Below are 22,225 nucleotides of genomic sequence, written 5' to 3' on the forward strand. Positions count from 1 at the left end.
GCCTGCTTCTCCCTCTGACCCTCTCCCCTCTCATGTACTCTCTCTCCCATTCTCGCTCTCTCAAATAAATAAATCTTTAAAAAAAAAAAAAAGAAAACTGTTTTAGTCTCAACACCTTGAAAATTATATGACTTATCCTTAACTCTGTTTTCTTGTTGTAAAATGATACCTTAACGGAAATTATGTGGGTTGAATTGCAGGAGAGGTGATAAAAAGTGGCTTAGAACAAAAAAGAAATAATGTATGATTAATTAATAGTATCAACTCTTGAGAAGTTTGGAATAGAAACTCTTCAAACATACCTCTTTTTTAGTTAAGATAAACAAATCACTCTTTACTATTATACAAATGCTGATTACTAAGTTTATATAAAAATTAATTCGGTTAGATAATAAAAGACAGGTGAAGGAACCAGTGAGACATATAAACAGCAACATTGTCTAAGAAGCATTAGACATCTGCACTGTTTCTGTTGCATCTTGGGCTGGGTGTCACAGTTCATATGCTGGGAGCTGACGGCCAGACCAGCTGGTGACCAAGTGGCCCCTCTGGGGAATGGGGATTAAAGTAGCCCCAGCAAGTGGCTGCAGGGGCACTGGCTCAGTGCAGCAGGACCCTCTTCAGAACAACTACACCCAAATCTGTGCATGGGAGGCCCAGGAATCTGCATTTAACAGGCACACTGGGTGCTTTCACTGGGCATCCCACAGTTTAGTGGCTGCTGTTCTATGTGCCCTTGCATGTGATTGTCCACAAATGTGCCACGTTCACTCTGACCTCGGTTCTTTCGTTCGCTGCTCCTCCCTCCAAGAGTGCCCCACCTTCTCTCATCTACACATAAGCCAAGATCCACTGGCTTCCTGGAACCATCACTAACTTCTTGATCTCTTTTCCATAAGCTCTAATTATGCTACTTAATCCTGTCTTATCCTATTTTGTAGCCTCTTTCACTGTGTGCAGTATAGTAAATCCCCCTTCATGGCTTAATTCCATTAATTCCTGCCCAGGGCAGAAAGATCCCACTTTAAATAGTTGCCCTGTTTGACAAAACCTGTCCCCTACCCATCCTTTATTTTGAATAAGTGTTTTTATATCTTGTCTTCCAAGGCAGAAGGAAGGGTGAAGCCTAGAGTTTTGTAAGGGCAGAAAGTCCTGAGGAGCCCATGTCTTCCAGAGAGAGCTGTAGGGCCTTATTGATTGGACGTCAAAACACAAGATTTCTTCCACCACTGTTGATTGTTTTGGGTTTTTTTCGTTCATTATCCCCTTTAGTGTCAAAATCAATTTAAACTTAATCAAAGACTTAATATTTCTATCTTCTTCCCGGCTCCCCATATATGATAATTTCCTTAAGGGATGAAACCTGGTCGTATACCTCTCACGAAACTCCTCCACCCTGCATGTTAACTGTGGTCTGCTGTCCCTCTTCCTGGGGCCTGACACCACTGCAGTCTTGTCATGGTTCCTCCATGCCATTTTATGCAACATGTCCCCACACTCCTGGCCACAGCTGATCAGAGGCGGGCACCTGATCCAGAGCTGGGTCAGGCAGGTCCTTCTCTCTCCAGGTATTTTGCAAACTTGGGACATATTTGAGTTTGGAATGAATCTGGGGGATCTGGGAGGTATTTTCCTTATGTGGACCAAAACAAGTAAGGAAGGCATTGTGCAGAGAGAATGCGGGGAGAGGAGCAGGTGAGTGATGCAAAGAGCCTGGTGGGTACTGTATCTCTACATTTCTGCATTGGTATTTCTGCCTATGTTTTGGAACTCAGAGTTTTCAGAAGAGTCCCTGTTTTATGTGAGCTTGTTCTAAAGGCTTCAAGAAATCTGGAAAGACATGGAGGGCAAGGAGGGAAAAGGGGGTTTTGCCAGGCTTTTAGGTAGCCAACCTACAGAGTCTAACCAACTGTGTGTTATCTCAGGACGCCTGTCTGGTCAGTAGGGCATGCAGCTCACAGCAATCTCAGGGCTGTGAGTTCGAGTCCCATGTTGGGTGTAGAGGTAACTTAAAAGTAAAATACTTTTTAAAAAAATTCATGTTATTTAATCCTCTAAACAACCATGTGTTTAAAAAACAGTCATGGGGCACCTGGATGGTTCAGTCAATTAAGTGGCTGACTCTTGGTTTCAGCTCGGGCCATAATCTCAGGGTTGTGGGATCAAGCCCTGAGTTGGGCTCGCAGCTCAGTGAGGAGTCTTCTTCTCTCTCACTCTCTCTCTCTCCCTCTCCCTTTGCCCCCCCCCCCGATCATGCACACTCTCTCTCTAATAAATAAATAAATAATAAATAAATCTTTAAAAAAAACCAATCATGATTATTATTACCACTTTAAAGGCAAGAAAACCAAGGCTTAGAGAGGTAAATAACTTTTTCTAAAGACACTAGGCTACCAAGTATGGAGGTGGAGGTGGGGTGTGAGGCCAGGTCCGTCTGACTCCAACATGCAGAACTGCTTTCCGGTGAACACCTGTCGGTATGACACTTTCATTTTTGCTCCTGTAGTACAGTCCCAGCTGGGGGAATTTGAAAGGATTCTCTAGGCCAATCCTGCATCTTCAAGTTGTCCCCGGTTACTTGGCAGGAACTGTGCTCTGGGCGGCACGAGGGAGGTGTAACTGCCCAGCAGCCCAGGGAGTAGAGGCTGGCGGTTCTGGGCGGTGGGAGCAGCAGTCCCAAGAGTCCCGCTGCCAAGCAGAGCCGCTGGTACGGGCTGGTTGTGCCACAAGCGAGAATGACATCCACTCTAGCAGCACCAACTGCGAGAGCGCAACAGCACACGTCTGCACGATTGTCTGGGAGTCTATACCCCTCTCCAAACTTTCAGCATGAGTGGTGGTGGCCCTTGATATCTGAGATGGGGCTGTGGAGCGGGGGGGTGTGGGTAGGAGGCAGGAGAGGCCAGGGGCAGGTGAAGACCGTAGTTGGAAGGGCAAGACCAGTGAGAAAGGAGGGAGGTTCAGGAACTTTTTCTGTTCAGAAACGAAAGCCCAGACCTCAGATTCTTGACCAGGAGCATATAGACACCTGAAAGAGGTGAATGTGGCAACATATAAGTGTTTAGTCCAAAGGGATGGACTATACCTACTATATCTCATACCTATGAGAAGGAAAGAAAGTTTGTGAGGGTGCTTTTAATTAAAATGTTATCTAAATGCAATATATCAGCAACTATAAGCTACTGCCTCCCACATTTATGACTGTAGTTCTGACCTCTTCTCTGATCCATGGATTTTTAAGTTTCATGCGGTAAGTGTGCTATACCTCCTAAATGCAAATTTGAATATATTCTAACATAATTCTAACATTCTCTTAGTCCTCTCCTCTTGCATTTAAAGAAATAGAAGTCCAGAAAAATGAAATAAAAAATTAAACAATGTATTAAAGTTACAGTTGATCTGGTTGAGTTAGAATCTGGAAATCCAAGTCAGAATCCAAGGTCTAGTAGATTTTCTTCCACTCCACTGGGTATTTGTAGCATGAGTAAAAGATGACAGGTAGTGGCCTTGGCTATTTCTTATACCTGTGTAAGTGAACTTATCGCTACCCCTCAAATGTAAAGAACAAATGAAATGGAAAGAGACATTTAAAAACTTCATCTCTGAAAAGTGATTTGTAAAATTCGGGTGAGTGATGAGCTGTTTTAAGATCCTAAACATATTTGAGCTATCAGCATAGTCATTCTTTCCTCTTTGCCCTCAAATAAAGGCTATGATGGCTTTAACATGCCAATCGTGCTCTTTGGTATGTCTACAAGCAGACACCCTAATTGCATATGCTTCCTGCACCCGGTAGTACGCAAAGGGTGACCTCTGGAGAATCTCACTGCACTCTCCCTGGATCCCGTGGGGCAGGTGCAACTCAGACGCTCCCTCAGTTCCTGGGTTCTTGTCAATGTCGCCTTGGTTCTGGCTGGCAATGAAAGGAGGCAGATGGTTCTGGGAGGCCTCAGCCCACCACTTCCAAGTCATGAGCAAGCCTCTTTTCATTTCTAGGGATTTAAAAAGACAAGGAAGTGGAGAAAGACCTTTTTTTTCCCACCTTCCTTCTTGACACATTCTCAACCATGAAGTCTGATGAAAGGAATAAAGAGACAGGGGTTAGTTGGAAGGAAATTTCCAGCTCCTAAGAAAATGTTCACATTATTTTAAACAGTGCAAAGAGCTTCCTGAAAGGAAGTACTATTGGAGGGATGAATAAAAAATTTTGAAATGGTTCAGAGAAGATAGGTTTCTTTAAAAAAAAAGTTGTGGCTGGAGTAGTATGTGTTGATGCCTATGTAGAAAAAGGTCAAAAGGGTTGGTGAGCCAGAACTTTTACTCCTTCTGGGTTTTTTATTGAACTCATGTTAGCAAGAAAATTGTCAGAAAACCAGGAATGGCATGAACAGCTCAATGGAATATGTCTCAGAAGAACATACCTATGAGAAGGAAAGAAAATTTGTGAGAGTGCTTTTAATTAAAATGTTATCTAAATGCAGTATGTCAGCAACTATAAGCTACTGCCTCCCACATTTATGACTCTAGTTCTGACCTCTTTTCTGACCCATGGATTTTTAAGTTTCATGCGGTAAGTGTGCTATACCTCCTAAATGCAAATTTGAATATATCTCTCTGCCTTGCTGAAAATCCTTCAATGGTTCCCTATTGCCTACAGAAGAGAGGCCAAACTCCTTAACATATCCCACATGGCCCCTTGTGACTTGTCTTCATTCTCTGTAGCTGACGTTGGTGACTAAGCCCTGGGTTGTCTCCCTATTCCTTGCTTCTGTATCTTTATGGCTCAAAAAGTTCAAGGAGACTTCCTCATAGCAAGATGCTTTCTTCCCTTTCTGAGGCAAGGTGACACCAGGTAAGTGATTCCGCCACTCCATCAGGATGGGAGCTTTGATTCTTCTCTGCTGTTAAACTTCATTCCTTCCTTCCACAAACATTTACTGAGTGCCTTCCTTATGTTAGGAATTGTGCTAGATAGTAGGGACTTAAGAATGAACGAGACACATGTCCTGCCTTCAGTGAGTTTACACTCTGAGTAGTAGTTTCTTCTTACTGCTGTTACAAATTTAGTGGCTCAAAATAATGCAAATTTGTTCTCTTGCAGTTCTGGAGGTCAAGCTGTTGGCAGGGCTGTACATCCTTCTGAAGGCTCTAGGGGAGAATCTCTTTCCCTCGCCTTGTCCAACTTCAAGAGGCTGCCTACATTTCTTGGCTCATGGCCCCTTCCTCCATTGTCTCAGCTGCTGGTGTGGCATCCTCAGATCTCTGTCTGACTCTGTTTCCATTCCATGGTCTTATCTCCTGTGACTCTAACTCCGATCCTCCTACTTTCCTCTTATGAGAAACTCGTGATTACACTGGGTCCACTCAGATAATGTAAGGCACGTTTCCCATCATCTCCAGATTTTAATCCCATCAGCAAAGTCCCTTTTGCCATGGAAGGTGACATATTCACAGGTTCCTAGTATTAAGACATGGACATCTTAGGGGGGAATTAGTCTGCCTCCTGTACTCTGCTAGCCCTTTTACTTTGTCTTTAAAACAGCATTACTTGCTTTTTCAGCAGACATGCATTGAGTGCTGATTGTATATATGCCAGGCACTGTTCTAGGTGCTGGGAATACAGGGATACAGAAGTAACAAAGCAGACATAAAACTCTTGCTTTCAGAGATCTCACCTTATGAACGAGGGCGGGGGAGAGAGAGAGAGAGAGAGAGAAAGAAAGAAAGAAAGATAGGGAGAACAACACAGGATTAAGAAGAGAGAGCACCAGGAGCAAGCAGGCAAATGACACAATGACCTTTGAACAGGGAGTGAGCCTCACAGGCATTTGGGGGAAGAGCTTTCCAGGCAGAGGGAACAGCAAACACAGGGCTTGGAGGCAGGAGAGTGTCTGGTGTATTTTGGGAACAGAGAGAAGCCACTGTGGCTGAGGGGGCGGGTTGGGGGGGTTAGAAAGGAAGGAGTTGAAGTCAGAGCTCTAGATGGAAGTCAGAGAATACATTTCTCTAGCCCAGAATGGGAACTTTGGCTTTTCCTCTGAGTGACATGAGAAGCCCTGAAGGCTTTTGAGCAGGGAGGTGACATGATCTAACTTACTTATGCTCCACACTCTGGGTCCTGTACGTAGAACAAATTATTGAGGGGAAGGGCAGGAACAGAGAGATCAGAAAGGGAGACCTGTGGTGCCTGGGTGGCTCAGTCGTTGAGCGTCTGCCTTCGGCCCAGGTCATGATCCCAGGGTCCTGGGATAGAGCCCTGCATCAGGCTCCCTGCTCGGCAGGAGGCCTGCTTCTCCCTCTCCGTCTGCCCTTGCTTATGTTCCCTCTCTTGCTGTGTCTCTCTGTCAAATAAATAAATAAAATCTTAAAAAAAAAAAAAAGGGAGACCAACAGGGGGAATATTGTGATAATCCAAGTGAGAAAAGGCTTGAAGCAGGGAGACTTACAGTGGGTGGAAAATGATTGGATTCTACATGTATTTTGAAGGAAGTGCCAACAGAATTCACTAATGGTCTGGATATATGATGTGAGAGAAATAGAGAAGTCAAGGATGACCCCACGACTTTTGCTCTGAAGGAAAAACTTTGAATCTCTGGAAGGGTGCCCTTAATGGAGGTGGGGAAAATTGCAGGAGGGAACTGTTTTTTTGGGGGAATATCTGGAGCTTTTCAGCTTTACACTTGTAAAGTCTGAGATACCTAATATACAACCAGCTGGAGATGTTGAATAGGAGATGGATGTGTTAACCTTAAAGATAAAACTGTCAGCTATTTTACCAGCAAAATGGGTTTATTCAGAAACAATGGAGGAGTGCATTCAGGACATGCATGCTGTGGCAAAACCAGAGGCCAGTCCAACAAATGAAGGATGGTATTTTATGGAGAAGAAGGAGGAAGTTAGGGGGACTTCTTTTGAAGGAAAACCCATTGGAAAAAAGCAGGAGTTCAAGGTGATGATGGTTTCTCATTGGCCAAGTTGCAGGGGTAGCCAATTTCGTGTAGGAGATGCAATGCTCATCTTTTCCCTCTGGGGGCCTGTAACTGATTATCCTTACCTGTTGAGGATTCTTCTGCTGAGGTGTGTAATTGACACTTCCATTGGAGTCTCTAATTGACGATTGTTCCTGTGATTGAGGTTGAGTGGTAGAACTCCCTCTTCTAGCCTCTGGACTCCACATTAGGGAGGTTTCCCTTTATTAATTTTCACAGATGTATGAGTCTGGATTTCAGGGAGGCATCTGGACTGGAGATGTAAATTTGAGGGTAGTCAGAATATAGGCGTCATTTAAAGTCATCAGACTGGTGAGATGACCACAGAATGGTAAGAGACCACATAGAGAAGATGTCCATAGAGACCTGGGGACTTCTGAGTTGAGAGATGGGAGCCTGAGAAGGCCACAAAGCTAGAACAAGAACCAAGACAGACTCTTAGCCCAGAAGCCACATGAAGAAAGTATTTCAAGGATGAGAGTGACCAACCTTTCTCTGTTGCTGAGGGCTCAAATGAGGTGAGGATGGGAACTGACCACTGGATTTAGCAACAAGGCAGTCACTGAGGACCCTGAGAAGATCTGTTTCCCTGGACTGGTGGGGGCAATTCAAGAGAATGGAGGAGAGGAACTGAAGACAGCAAGCAAGGCAAAATCTTTTGAAGATTTGAGGGGTAAAGTGAAGTAGAGGGAGATATGGACTCTAGGAAATGTCTTATTTTTCACCATGGCAGATATTACAGCATACATACACACTCTTAGAAATGACTCAGTAGAGAGGGAAATTTCCTGATGCAGGAGAGAGGGGCAGTTACTGAATTGATGTCCCTGGGTCAGAGGGGATGGGACTAGTACACAGTGGGAGAGGTTAGTCTTAGCTTAGAGCTCTGAGAGTTCATCACAAGTGCAGGAGGGCAGAAGAGTATGTGCGGACAGGTACAGGTGGGTTGGTATCTAGAGTGGCAGGAAGCGAGTGTGTGCCAGGTTCTCTTTTGATTGCTTCTATTTTACCAACAAAGAAGCAAGGTCGTTAGCTGTGAGTAATAAGCCAGAGGTTTGATGAAGGGGGAGAAGGTGTGAAATAGTCCTTTAGAAGAGTGGGGGAGTGGACAAGGAAGTGTAGTAGCTCTGCTAAGCAATGTGAATTGATTATAAAGTTGTTGGTGTTTAAACATGTGATAAATATTATCATGCAGATGGGAGACTGAACTGTTCTAAGAAATCTAGTATTCAGATAAATCAAGTTGCATAGGGCTAAAACAATAAAACCCTAAAATTGAGACAGCATTAACTATAACTTAATTTTGGATGATTTGGGAGCACTTTGGTCTTTTTTAAGAGTTAAGAGTAATTTTTCTGCATATGTGTTAGTACTTCCCTATAGATGTATAGTGAATAATAGGAAGTTCTGAATTGATGATAATAGGCTGAATAAACTAGACTCTAACTGAAAAACATGCAAATGTGAATTGATGTTTATAATATTAAAAAAATACCAATTTTGCTTCCTTGGTAGGCTTCTGTGTCAAAATCAGTCCATATCAGATATGTTAGGGTGTTTTGTTGTGTAGAAATAAATAACCAGAGGGAAATGAATTCAACTGTGTTCTAACAAAAAAAGAAGTGAATAGGGAAGGAGGAACAGGAAATGACTAGATGTTCTCCTTATCACTAGGAAAGGTTACACATCCCTATGTGTGGGAGGGGGTTAGGCAGAGGTGGGTAGAGGAGCCCAGGGAGAGTAGGCAGGAATGGTGTTTGGCAAACTCTGTATTCCCCTTTTACTTTTCTGCTGCCTCTTCTCTGCTATCTTGAAGCCCCAGAAGGCCAAGGAGAATACAGAGGGAGTGACTGAGTCAGAAAACATGTAATCAGAACCTACAGCTTTGGTGGATTTCACCTTTTATCTCCTTCAGAAACATAGGTGAAAATTCTGTCACCAATGACAGATAAATAGTAGCCCAGGGCCTTGAAAGAGCAGTTTCAGGTCCCTGAGATAATTTCTCCTATTCTACTCTATTTGAAGGTTAGGGAGGTTACCTTCGTAATCTGAGGCCAATACCCACACTTGAGCCTCATAGCATTGAATACAGTTAATAGATTTGGCTAGCACTTGGGTCAGTTGTTTCAATTGTTATCAAATAGCTATCTGGGAGTCATAAAACAGGTGGCCTTGAAATTGTATGGTGCTGGTGCATACAGATTGGCAGCCATCCTTTATGGGTAAAACTATGTTAAAAGTTGAGCCAGAGCAGATGAACAGCTGATTTACAATAGTGAACTATGCTGGGAAAGATGTTTCCTAAATACACATCAACGGGATGGATAGTGATGCTCTATTGAGTTACTTTGTAAAAAAATTTTTTTAAAAAAGATTTTATTTATTTGAGAGAGAGAGAGGGAAAGAATCAGACTCACTGCTGAGCAGACAGTCCAACGCGGAGCTCTATCCCAGGACCCCAAGATCATGATCTAAGCCAAAGGCAGACACACTTAGCTGACTGAACCACCCAGGCACTCCTCTTTGTAAAAAATGTTATATTAAAAACACCAGTGTGTGAATTTAAGGCCTGCCTTCCCACCCTCCCTTGCTTCTCTCCTTCTTCTCTCCTTCTTTCCCTCCCTCCTTCCTTACAGTTATTTTGGTGGGGGTGTGGATATATTCAGTTTAGGTCTTTGGTTTGAGTTAGCATATTTATTAAATAAGGAATCTGTTTTGAGTTAGTGTAAAAACAAATCATGAACAATGGATTCCCTGTGAAATTACTGTAGCATGGTCAATATTTTTGTTGTTTTTACAGTTGAGACAAGAGAAACTTTAAAATCAACTCATCAACACTTAGCTAAACTTTGTGAAACTGACCTATAAAATGAAACACTCATTTTATTTATTATGTAAAAGGAAAATATGTTATTTATTAGAAATTTTTATAGGCATAGAGCTACAGAATTTTAAAGCTGACCTCACATCTGGGCTACCCCCTCATTTTACAGATGAAGAATCAGAGATTAAATGACTTCTCAAGGAGACTCAATTATGAGTGACACAGAAAAACTCAAACCTAGTCTTCTGAAGTTGTCCAGTGCTTTTCAATCGTTGTATTCACTTAGGTTTCTAACGTAAAAACTTTCATCAACCTAGGATTTAAGCTTGCACTTGACCTAAACAGTCTTAACTTAAAGCCTAGTCTTCATGTACTTTCATGGGTTTCTAGTTTTGTGGGATTGAATTAAATCACAGTTTTCTCATATTAATGTAAGTCGGGATAGGATTTATTAGCTTTTTATTGAGACATAATTCACATACCATGGAATTTATTTTTCACTCATCCCCTTTGAAATCTAAAGTTGAAGCTTCACTTCTATTCACAGTATCCATTTTATTTAGGCAGTGACTATTTAAAACCCCCAAAGAAAAGTTTCTACAATTAAAAGAATAAAGAGGGCTCGAAAAGATTTCATCTTGATCCTTACCAGCATTTTGCAGTAGGTTTGAAGGCATTTGAAAAGCTTAGTGATTAAAAAAAAAATAAACAAAACTAAACTCCTCCCACCCCAGGGTTTTTATGAGACAAAGTTGTAGAAAGGAAGGACTCTACGGAAAAAGACACATTCTGTGTGAACAGAAACACACAGACAGTAATGAAATATGGCTGTGGAGCAAAAACTTACATTCTAAGCCTAAGTAGGTACATACTCTACAGGGTAGGATGAAAGGAAGGTATTGAGGACACTTACAGACTGCTGCACTCATTCCCCCCCCCCCAGCAGACATTAAGTAAATATCTACTATGTACCAAGCCTGTGGAGGCGCTGAGAACACAAAGATGAATAAGGCAGATCCTCAAGGAGGCCAATCTGGTGGTGCTGATGGGGAGGTGGGGACGGGGGAAGGGAGGAGAGAGGGAGCCTGTGGAGAAGTGGTTGGGGGATGAGATTAGACGGGTAGGTTGAAGGAGTGAATATATGGTAGAAATTTAGGGGTAGAGATACGTGCTGGCTTCTATGGCAGAAATCTCCCCCAGAACCTCTGGCGAAAAAAACCCAAAACAATTAGCTTCATTTGCCAAATCTGGCCAGATATCATGACGTTGGTCTACAGATGCCCTCTCAGATAGGTTTAAAAATCCTCCTCCCGCTTCTAGCATTCGCTTTCCGCACCATTAGGGAGTCGGGCAAGGGAGGGGGCAGGATGAAAACTGCACCCACGTTTGCTGCCTTGGCTCTCTGCAGGAGACAGGAATCCAGGGCTTTGCCGTCGTCATAGCAACTAGGAGTTCCGCGGTCCCCCACCTTCCTCCAACTCCTACTTCCCGGGCTGGCCGGGCTGAGCGGCCGCTTCTCTCGCGAGATTTGCGCGCTGTGCTGAGTAGCCCAGCGGTGATCTCACCCGAGACTTGCCGAGGGAGGGAGAGAAGGAGGGGAAGGAATGGGGCGGGGAAGCGGGGAGGCGAAGGGAGTGGAGGGGAGGGAAGGGCGAGTGAGGCGCCGCCACCGCCGGCAACTTTGTGAGCGAGTTCAGTGCGTGCGTGAGCGAGTGAGCGAAAAAGTCAGTGCGGCGCCGACTTCCCGGGAGGAGGGTCCCCGGGGAGGGCCAGGTCTGGGCTTCAGAGGCCGCCCCCCAGCCACTCCATCCCTTCCCGCCTCCGGGACTCCCTCTCCATTTCCTCCCCCTTCACCGGTCCTCGCGGGCCTTCCCACCCCCGTCGGCAGTTACCTGTCCCCTCCCCCACTCGGCACGCACCTCCCCTTCCCCTGCACCCACCTCCGACCTCTGGACCCCGAAACCCCCAGCCACCCCAAACCCGCTTTATCCGCGGCCCCCACCCCCAGCTTTTTCTCGTGGGGGCAGGCGGGCGGGATGGGGGGCGCTGAGCCGCGGAGGCGGCGCGAGCGGGGACCAGGACGCCCAGACAATAGTTGATGCCCGGGGACAGAGGCACCTCCGCCCCCCACTCCAGGAGCGCGGGCCCCCGCCGGCTGCTCTCCAGCCTGCTCTCCGGGTCCCCCTCGGAGCCGGGCTCGGGAGTGGGGCAGATTCGGCCCCCACCTCCCCCGGGCCCTACTCCGCCCGGCGCCCGCCCCGGCCCGGCCTCGCCGCCCGCCGTTCTCCGCAGAGGAGGCGGCGAGTGAGCGCGCGCCGACCGTCCACACGGTTTCTCTTTCTCCCCAGGGAGAGCGCGCGGCGGACCCACCCCGGACGCGCGGCAGCACCGGGAGGCCGGGCTGAGCGGTAAGTGGCTCCAGCGCCCTGGGGCCGGGCAGGGGAGCGGGGGTGCAGGACTGTCGACAGCCCCCCCTCCCCCAGCGCGTTTTGGGCTGGGGCTCGGGTCCAGGGCCGGGAGCAGACACCGGGAGACCGGTCAAAGTTTTATTTCCGATTCGGTGGCGTGCTGATAGCGCAGCCCGGCGGGGGCGAGTCCGGGCTGCACCGCGCACGGCGCGCGCGCACGCACCTCGGAATCCGAATCTGCATAACTACCGGCGGAGCGCCTCTGCGAGAGGCCGGGAGATCCGCGCCCCCGTCGGGGTGGCTGCGCCCACCCGGCTGTTTTCGTCGTCACCCGGCACCCTTCACCTTCAGTCACCTGGGTGAGCGCTTTGCAGGCTGTGCTGGAAAGGAGAGGCCGAGGGTTGTAATCATGGGAAAGGGAGTAGGGAGCTCGCTGCCCGCGGGTGGTTAATTTCTCTCCCGGGGTTCTGAGGGGGAGGGCAGTGAAAGTCGGGGATGCTCTAACCGGCTTTCGTTGGAGCAAGTAAACCTCGAGAGGGCTGGGGAGGCGTGAGGGCGCCTCAAAAACAACTTTTCCTCTTTAGCCTCATCTGTTTCCAACTTCTGACCCTAAAGGAAATTTGCGAGGCTCCCTATTGCTTCATGGCATTTCTAGGTGGACAAGTAATCATATTAGGCAGGTTGAAATTTCATCTGGTTTCACCGTTTGTTAAATCTAGAGACAAGGGAAATGGATCACTTCAGGGAAGATGTTTAATTGAGTTGTTGGTATTCGTTTTTGAAGGAAGCATTTGGGGACTGACGGCTCCTAGAGACTGCGTTTACCTTAATTTAATTTTTCCTGAAAAATTTCCTGGTATTTTAGAGGTAGCATTCCCTGAAATTCTTACTACCGGCTGGACGATTATATTTCTAAACTGGGAGCCAGTGATGCGATGCAAATTTCAGAGTAAAGGTGTCGACTTTCATCAGGTTCCAGGTCTATCTGGATGAACTGGGGTTGGCGTTTCCTCTATAAAGTAAGTCTTTCATGTTGAAACTCTGACTCAGACTCTTAAACCCATTGTTTTTATACTGGTACTCTGTGGGAGTTAAGTGTCAACTTTCTCTTCTTTTCTCATATGGAATATTCGTCCAAGGCAAAGATTCTCCGACTTAATTTTTTGGAAAAGTACAAGATTAAGTCCTATAGAATCGTCCTCTGCAGCCAGTTTAGTAACAGTATTAATTTTCTATATAATCCTGATTTAATGACTTTCACTTTTCTCTTTTTCATTTCTTGAAGGCTGCAATTAAACCACCTTTACCAGGATGGGGGAAAAAAAAAACCTGATGGGAATAATGTAGAGCAGTGGTAACAGCAGTAGTCTCAAATGAAAGGTTTATGTAAAGCAGTTTATGGTCACTGATGTGTCCAACTATTAGATGACATACCAGTTATTAACAAGAATATTAATATTAACATTTTTCCCATGGAATAAATTACTTGTACTGAGGCATCAGCAATTAACAGTGCATTTAAAATGACTTGGGTGATGATTTGCTTGTAAATGGTTAGGGGCAAAATAAGAGATTTTGGGGATGAATGGCTTTATGTGGGTGACAACTTATTTTCTTATCTCATTATGCTTAAGTAGAAGACTTTTGAAGTTGACTTTATCATTAGATTTCTCTAGTTTGACTGAGAGAACAAGTTTGGCAAGTGGCTCAAGATAGTCAGTAGGTGTTGCTGTTAGCTTCTCTGTAGTTCCTGGTACTGCTCCTCCTGTTTGAAATTGCAATTCTGATAGAACTTTTTAGATCTGAAGTGTCAGGCAGACGTTGGGATCCTGTGGCAAGGTTGACTTGAACTCTTGGTAATAAATCCAAAGCACCTTACTTAGATTTTGTACTGAGATTCATTTAACTCTATCCTTTCACTGTTATTTTCTGGCTTTCATACTTACTTACTTTGCTTTTGATTTGAATTACATGAGTAATTTTAGGGAACCCCCCTACCCCTCGCTTTTTAAACAACTTTAAAAAAATCTTCATGTAGCTTTATTGAAGTCATAGATTGAAGATTGCTTGAGTTTAGTGGTTTTGTAAACTTTGGGGGATCTTGGTTGACTCTGAGTAATGGATATGTTCTGTTAAATTGCCGTTTGAGTTTTTCAATAAAAGTCCGTTTTCTGTCTCTTTGAGCTGTGAAACAGAGGCACCACGAGAGGTGGAAAAGTGTAAAAATACAGATTCCCTGAATCTTTCCAATTTAGGGGCAAGTATGTAGTGATTCGTGAGAACATAATTATGTGCTTCCTGTCAGTCCTCATGGTTGTGTTATTATTCCTATTGGTCCATAGCAGTGCACCTATAAAGTATGGATATCCTGAAGATTTCCAGGTGACATCTCTCATTGGAGATTTTTGGTTCACTGATGAAATCGGATTTTGTCAGAGGAAAACAAATATATTTATCCCTCTGATGGAGAACTAGATCTCTGATAGAGAATGCTTCTTTCTTCCTTTTGATGCAGATCACAGAAGCTCATATCTGAAATTCAGAAAAAAGTCCCCCTTTACCCCCATAATATCACTATATTCCTAACCTTTTGAAGTTTATGGTGAGTCAGGCGTTATTTACTGAGTGCCTCTATCCGGGAAGTGTGCTGTTGGGCTCCATGGTTCTGGCGGTGAATAAGTGTGTTTCATGGAACTTATAGTCCAGTGGGGCCATATGTAGTAACTTTTCTGAGTTTGGGGTTATGGTACCCTGGTATGGTACCCTGCCTTCAGAAAGGTTTTGCATAGCAGGCAATCAGTTATTTTTATTGTTTTCTGAAATAAGGGAGCCCATTATTTGCCCTCAGAAGTTCTGGGTTTCAAATTTTCTGGCTATGGGATCTTAAAAAATAATCAAACCTCTCTGAACTGTCTTTCTGAAAAACTGTCTTTTTCAGCAAAAATGGGCATAATGCTTGCTTCACAGCTTTGCTGCAAGAATTAATGAGAAAATATGTATGAAAGTATGAAAATATGTATGAAATCATAAAGTTTTATTTGCAATTGCATTTTCTTTTTGATGAACAGATTCATAGATTGTTGAAGGTAGAAGGGATTTTGAATTTAGATCATTTGGCCCATTTTCTCCATTTTGCAGATGATGAAACTGAGGCCCGGAAAGCTGAAGTGATTTGTCGCAGGTTATAGAAGAACTAATTAGTGATCAGGCAGTGATTGGAAGGCAGGTTTCCAGATTTAACTGTACTCCTTTGTTTCCTGGTTTTTGTTTTGTTTTTTTGAGTCTATATGTTAAAATTCGTTTACTACTCCCTCCCCCCCGCAAGTGTTCAGTGTTTATTAAGTATCTAAATGAGCAAAACCTAAGGAAGCAAACAAAATCAACATTAAGATTGGAAAAAAAAAATTGAAGAGCTTTGAAAACAGTATTGATGTAGTGTTTGGTAAGTAAGCTTTAGAGTTACTCAAATTACAAAGTATGGAAAAAGAAATTGACTTAGTTAAAATATCTACATGGTAAGCCTTAGGCTCCTCCCCCCCGACCTTTTTGGGGTTGGGGGATAGACTTATTAACTCAGAGCATAAGGTACTTGTACGCTCTTTAGAGAAGCCAAACTTAATTTGTTCAAGGTTACCATTTTCTTCCCTTAATATCATTTTTCATTTGTAAAAGAAAGTGATTGTCCCTTCCTTATTTCTGGAATAGTGGCAACTTGTAGACCTTCTCTTTCAGTTACGTGTACATGTAAGTGTTACCAGGGGATGGGGCTTGGAGGGGGGATGGGTCAGATGGAGGGATAATTGCACAGAAAAAAGGAACATATTGAAGGAGCTTCCTGTTGAAGATGTGACTGATTTACATAGCACCACCCTCCCTTCCACTAGGGTAATCTGAGCCAGGAGAGAAGAAATATCCCTGCCAGTCAGCGACTGCCCTTTAGAGGGGGGGGCTCTCCCTTCTGGGGGGGTTGAGCGGTATCTTATTCTTTCAGTGCTTATCCAAAAAGTTGTGTCTTGTTTCATATCCGGTGCTCCTTAAAATGTAGGTGTTCCACGATCACTTGAGATTGACAATCCAACCTATCCACGGCACTTCTACTTTTTGGCATAAGAAGTAAATTGACCTCATTGGATTTTTGTTTTTAGGTTTTTGTTTGTTTTTTTCCTGTGTCTAGCTAATTGAAAAAAAGAAAAGGCAAAACAAAGCCCTCACACTTGTATGGCATTTTATTTTCCAAAGGTTAGAACTAAGTTAATTATCCTTAGGTAATCGCTCTTTTATTCTTTTGGTGGGCTTTTGATGAGCTCTGGAGTGAGTCAGAAGCATGGGAAAAATTCCCTTTGCTTTGAATCTGTCAAACAGACGGTTTGAGTGAGGGAGGGAATAACATGAGTGTGGTTGGGTTTGTGATCACGAGGGTAAGAAAATCCACTGGGGTATATCTTTTGAGGGTAGGGGCCAGGGCACATCCATTTTCTCCTTTTATTCTGGCCTGGGGAGAGTAAAGAGAACATGAGTGTTTTCTTGAAGATCAAGAGGGATGACCCTGAAAGGACATGGAGGAACATCAGGAGCTTTTTTTTAGTTGGACCCTAGGACATAACAGCGCCTAGGCGGGTGTGCAGCAGAGTCAGGTGAGGCCCCAGCTCTCTGCCTCTGGAGGTCTGGGATGAGAATTTCTAGTCTCTAGATTTCTAATTTGTTCCTTGTCATGTTGCACTGACTTCTCACACTAATTAGGATTATAGTATGCCTCCCTTTAAACTGTGGGAAACAGGCAATTACATAATGTTAGATTTCCCTCTTTTCAGCTCAGGAGATGCGGGAGCCTGGATGCCTGTTGGAGTGTGCCGGCTTGGAGAGGCAGGGTTTCTGGTTTGCACAAGCACAGGGGTCACTCAGAGGTGACTTGAGCGGATAAGACAGGACGTCCAGCCTTGGCCACCACTGGATTCTTTTTCCTCTGCCCTCCCCCAAAGCAGGTCTGGGTTCAGTGCCTTTTGCAGATACAATAGTTAATTCTGGTTATTTTCTCTTTTCTACTTTTTTCATGAGGTCTTTTACCAAAGCTATAGGTATCATCATTAATGGGTTTTTGTGGTTCAGGGTCTTGCTTCCTTTTAGAATGAATTCTCAACTACTCAGAAGACAGCTAGTGAGAAATAAAAAGCAAAGACCTTCATTGTGAATGATTATGTTTCTGTAATCCAGACTTGAGTCTTTTCCTTCGGCTCCTATGTTATCTTTTTTTTTTTCCTTCATATTCCAGAGTATTCACCTAGATAGGTATTCTAGTTGGATATATTGTGAGCTCCTTGTGTTCCCTTTAACAGTCTCGGTTCCCAGAATTGATTGACTATTGGTTTTTACAACTTTTTTTTTTTTATTTAAGACCTTTATTAATGGGTGCTTGCCGTTTGTTGATTTTTTTGAAAAAATCAAGTTGTAAACTTTTTATTACAAATTAAAAATGAGGTTCTTAAAAATCTCAACTTGACCAGATATGAAACAATTTAAAAACCTTTAAAGGTGTATTGAGAAAAAACAGGTTTTTTTTTTTTTTTTTTAAACACATTTGTCATTACCAAAAAGAGATGTCTTTAGGTAAAAATAATACAGGTTTCTTTGTGGTTCTTGATGCTCTTAGAGAAGCAACTGACAACCGAACTGTGGTATCTCACGCTTTCAAGAAGAGACAGTACTTGTTAGGAGATGCCTCTAAGATGTATCATTATAAATTAGTTGCATGTCCTAAAATTTTCACCCAATTGGACTGTTACTGCTTGCTTCACCTATGTGTATCTAGGAAAAAAGTGGAAAGCAGTATTTTCCCAGATATTTGCAAGAAATGTAAGTTTATGACTTGTTGGAACCAAACTGCTTTTTTTCAGAAGGCTGTAGAAACACAGGGCTCTTCTTACTCTTGTACCGCGGGTCGATGTGTGGTTGATGGATGTCCTCCCTCTTCCTAAGCCTGGTTCTGGCTGCCCCGGGGAAGACCTCAGAAGATTCTGCCAGTGTATACTTTGTCTAATTCCTGAGGAGCTGACATCTCCTATGTAAAGAGAGTGTGCTGTGTGTGTGCCTGTGTTTGGGGCGGGGTCTGACTGTGGTTCCTAACCCCTGTCTCTTTATCAGTTGGTGAGGTGCCTGTGGTTCTTTGAAGCGTCTCCATGTTACTTTATTTGTTTTAATGAGGATCTTAGTGCTGATCCTTTGTAATAGGAAATGAGGTCTAATAATTGCATAACAAAATGTTTCAGTAGGTAAATGATAGGTTATGGAGAGCTACAGGGTTCACAGGAAAGGCTTATTCAGAGTTCAAGAATGTCAGCCAAATAATTACCTTCAGTGGGATTATTCTGAAGGTCATTTCCCAGGTAATGTTTTAAAAAAAGTGGCTTTCAGTGGTTTGGGGTGGATGTGTGTTTGGGGGAGCAGGGAGTGCTTGCGTGGAGAGGGTAGGGGATCCCTGTGAACTCTGGGGCTTTTCTCCGGGGCAGCATGTTGGATATCAGGTGGATGGTGGTGTGAAAAAACTCAATGGATGATTCTGTTACGCTTTTCCTCCACCCACTTGAGAACACAATCGTTTTTATATCATTTTTGAACCTATGCTTGACAATAAGGTAAACAAGTAGTAGGCTTAAGCCAGAGAGCAGCTGACTGGGGATTGTGGAAGCTTCATTTTGAATGGGTGAGAACGGGAACCTCTGATCCTCAATGCTGTCCCATTGACTAAAAAAGACAACTTGGAAAAAAACTCTGGAAATACCTGCCAACAGCTGAAAGGATCGGGCTACTTAGACTCCTGCAGTGGAGGTAGAACATGTACATCCAGTTTGGTATCTGTATGGTGGCACTGCCATCTTAACCATTTTTAAGTATATAGTGCAGCAGTGTTAAGTACATTCATGTTGTTGTGAAACAGACCTCCAGAACTTTCTCATCTTGCAGATCTGAAACCATACTCTCCCCTTCTCCTGGCTACTGCCATTCTACTTCTGTTTTTGTGAATTTGTCTACTTAAGACACCTCATATAAGTAAGAATCAGGCAGTATTTTGTCTTTTTGTGGCTGGCTTATTTCACTCAGCATAATGTCCTCAAGGTTCATCCGTGTTGGCATGTGACAGGATTTCCTTTTTTCGAGGCTCAATAATATTCCATGATATGTATAGACAGTATTTGGTCTACTCATCCATTCATGGACATTCAGGTTGCTTCTACCTCTTCTGTTGTGAATAATGCTGGTATGAACACGAGTATGCCAATGTATCTTTAAGACCTTGCTTTCAATTCTTTTTTTTTTTTAAGATTTTATTTATTTATTTGAGAGAGAGAGAGCACATGAGAGGGGGGAGGGTCAGAGAGAGAAGCGGACTCCCTGCCGAACAGGGAGCCCAATGCGGGACTCGATCCCGGGACTCCAGGATCATGACCTGAGCTGAAGGCAGTCGCTTAACTGACTGAGCCACCCAGGCGCCCTCAATTCTTTTGAATGTACACACAGAAGTGGGATTGCTGGATCATATGGTAGTTAAAATTTTTAATTTTTTGAGTAATCTCTATACAATTTTTCATAGTAGTTGTAAGACCACAGTGGTTTTACATTCCCGCCAACAGCGCACAAGGGTTCCAGTTTCTCCACATCCTTGTCAACACTTGTTATTTTCTGTGTTTTTCATAGTAGCCATCCTAATGCCGTGAGGTGAGATCTCACTGTGGTTTTGATTTGCATTTCTCTGGCGATAAGTGATGTTGAGTATCTTTCATATGTTTATTGACCATTTGTCCATCAGCTTTGGAGAAATGGCTGTTCAGTCCTTTGCCCATTTTTTAATTGGGTTACTGGATTTCTTGTTGAGTTGTAGGAGTTCTTTATATATTCTGGATATTAATCTCTTAGGTGTATGATTTGCAAATATTTTCTCTTATTCTGTGGGTTGCCTTTTCACTTTGTTGGTTTCCTTTGATGTGCAAAAGTTTTAAAATTTGTCTATTTTTGCTTTTGTTGCTTGTGCTTTGGGCATCATATCCAAGAAGTTATTGCCAAGCCAGTGTCATGAAGCTTTCCCCCTATGTTTTCTTCTAGAAATTTTATAGTTTTAGTTCTTGTGTTTAGGTCTTTACTCCGTTTTGAGTTAATTTTAGTATATGGTGTAAGATAAGTGTCCAACTTCATTCTTTTGCATGTGAATGTCAGTTTTCTCAACAGTGTTTGATGAAGAGATTGTCCTTTCCCCATTGGGTGGTCTTAGCTCCCTTGTTGAAGATCAGGTGCCCACAGACACAAGGGTTTATTTCTGGGCTGTCTCTTCTGTTGGTCTGTTTGTCTTTATGCCAGTACTACAACTGTTTGGATTACACTAGCTTTGTAATATCTTGAAATCTGGAAGTGTGAAGGCACTTACTTTAATTGATGCTATTCTCAGTGTTAAATAATAGAGAATAGAGAAGTTGACGATTGAGAAAACAGTTCACAGAATTTTTCTTTTTTTTTTTTTTTTTGAGGGGATCAGACTCTTAAAGAATGAGGTAGAGTGATTTAAATGGCAGAATGCTTGCAAGGCTCTCAGTTGGCAGCTAGTGGAGAGCTGTGTGTCTAGCCCTTCGTGGTTTGCAAAGTACCTTCACAGATACCTATTCCAGTGGCTTGGGAAAGCTTCCAAAAGGTGATGGACCTTGAAGATTGGATGTGTAGCCCACTGGATATAAATACCCCAAACCATCTGTGTCAGTTGGGTTGCAGTGTGACGGGAGGTCCTTCATGAAAGCTGCTAGGGGTGATCTCAAGATTTTCAGTGGTATCAGTTATTATAAGAACTGTCACTTGTGGTATTGTTTTCCTTGACACTGTATTGCTTTTCCTACTCCATTCCAGTAGACTCTGCCTTTCCCCATCTGCTCCCTGAATAGCAGTAGGCCGCATACAAGGATAGAATAGTTAGCCACAGCACTGTTTTCTTTTCTAAGATGTGCAAAGGAGAGAAAACAAACTTGGCTGGGTTGTATGGGATGAATTGAATGAGAGATTGGAACCAGAAGAGCAAATTAAGTCGCTGTTTTAGTAAGTACTGTAGGCTACTTAAGACATACTTTCTTACCTTCTTAATAAAACTGTGGGGATAATTTTGGTTGAGTGTATTACTTGAAGGGACATTGGGGGAATTGTTGTGGAGGAAAAAATGTAGTATGCTTGCATTTAGTAGGCCTGAAGTAAAGATTCATTTAGTGGTAACCAAAGGTATTTATGTCTACATGGGTGAATCTCTAAGGAGTAACTTACTCATGTATCCCGTAAGTATTTATTGACTCGCACTCTAATGCCAATGGCTGCTCTTAGTGACGAGGGACTATATGGTTCCTGCCCTCATGTGGCAGATACTCTTCTAGTGATTGATATGGTCCTTTTCAGTGTTCTGTTCCTCTCATCTGGTTGATTTTTCTTTTAGTTAAAGGCCACCTGTTTCACTACTGATGCAAAACAGTTGTAGTTTATTATGAAAATAGTCCTGTGTTAAATAGTCTTTGTATAGAAGAGAAAAGAAACCCTAGACAGTTCTGCCTTTTTGGTTTCCAAGGAGATAGGTCTTGGCAAAATTTATTTTATCAAGTGCTTTTCTGAGTAACAGAACTAAAGGAAACAGGCTTTAATGAATTTTGGTTAAGTTTTTCCGGAGGACCCAGATAAGGTTTTCAAGTCTTGGTTTCCTCTACTTCCACGTCTGTTCCATGTCTAGTTTTGGTTAATCTGTATTTTTCCATTGTCAGATCTTAAAGGAGTCATATATCCTTTTTGGATCTTCATTCATTCACTCATTTAGCAAGTGTTATTGTTCACATTTTTAGAGACCAAATATCTTTTCCTTTGTAAGAGGAAGAAGGTTGAGGTTGAATTAAGTTTCCTTTAAGGCCAACTGTTAACATTCTGTGAATTTATTATTGTGATTTAGTGAGACTGAAGGCTTTTTGCAGATAGGAGAAATGTTTTTGAAAGAACTA

General features: G+C 43.2%; 1 protein-coding gene and 1 long non-coding RNA gene across 39 annotated transcripts in view; one reads left to right on the forward strand and one right to left on the reverse strand.

The window, feature by feature from the left end:
- SIPA1L1 (signal induced proliferation associated 1 like 1) overlaps positions 1–22,225 on the forward strand; it is a 463,818-nt gene that overhangs the window by 90,331 nt on the left and 351,262 nt on the right. For 28 of the 38 annotated variants that reach the window (XM_073895439.1, XM_073895442.1, XM_073895454.1 and 25 more), the window contains exon 1: positions 12,162–12,221. The exons of 3 other annotated variants lie outside the window; for them this stretch is intronic. The gene's annotated coding sequence lies outside the window, so the exon portion shown is untranslated. Of the gene's footprint in view, positions 1–11,435; positions 11,538–12,161; positions 12,222–12,306; positions 12,581–22,225 lie in introns of those variants that run through there. 7 more of the 38 variants (XM_025869762.2, XM_025869765.2, XM_073895466.1 and 4 more) reach the window with 3 other exon arrangements.
- Positions 2,337–11,292, reverse strand: LOC141373180 (uncharacterized). The gene is made up of 3 exons (XR_012378885.1): positions 11,198–11,292; positions 7,055–7,242; positions 2,337–3,028 (listed from the first exon to the last, which is right to left on the reverse strand). It is a non-coding gene; the product is annotated as an uncharacterized lncRNA (long non-coding RNA).

The sequence above is a fragment of the Callorhinus ursinus genome, unplaced genomic scaffold (assembly GCF_003265705.2).
Source record: "Callorhinus ursinus isolate GAN/ISIS: 27379988/994484 unplaced genomic scaffold, GSC_fseal_2.0 scaffold8, whole genome shotgun sequence".
NCBI classification, from domain to species: Eukaryota; Metazoa; Chordata; class Mammalia; order Carnivora; family Otariidae; genus Callorhinus; species Callorhinus ursinus.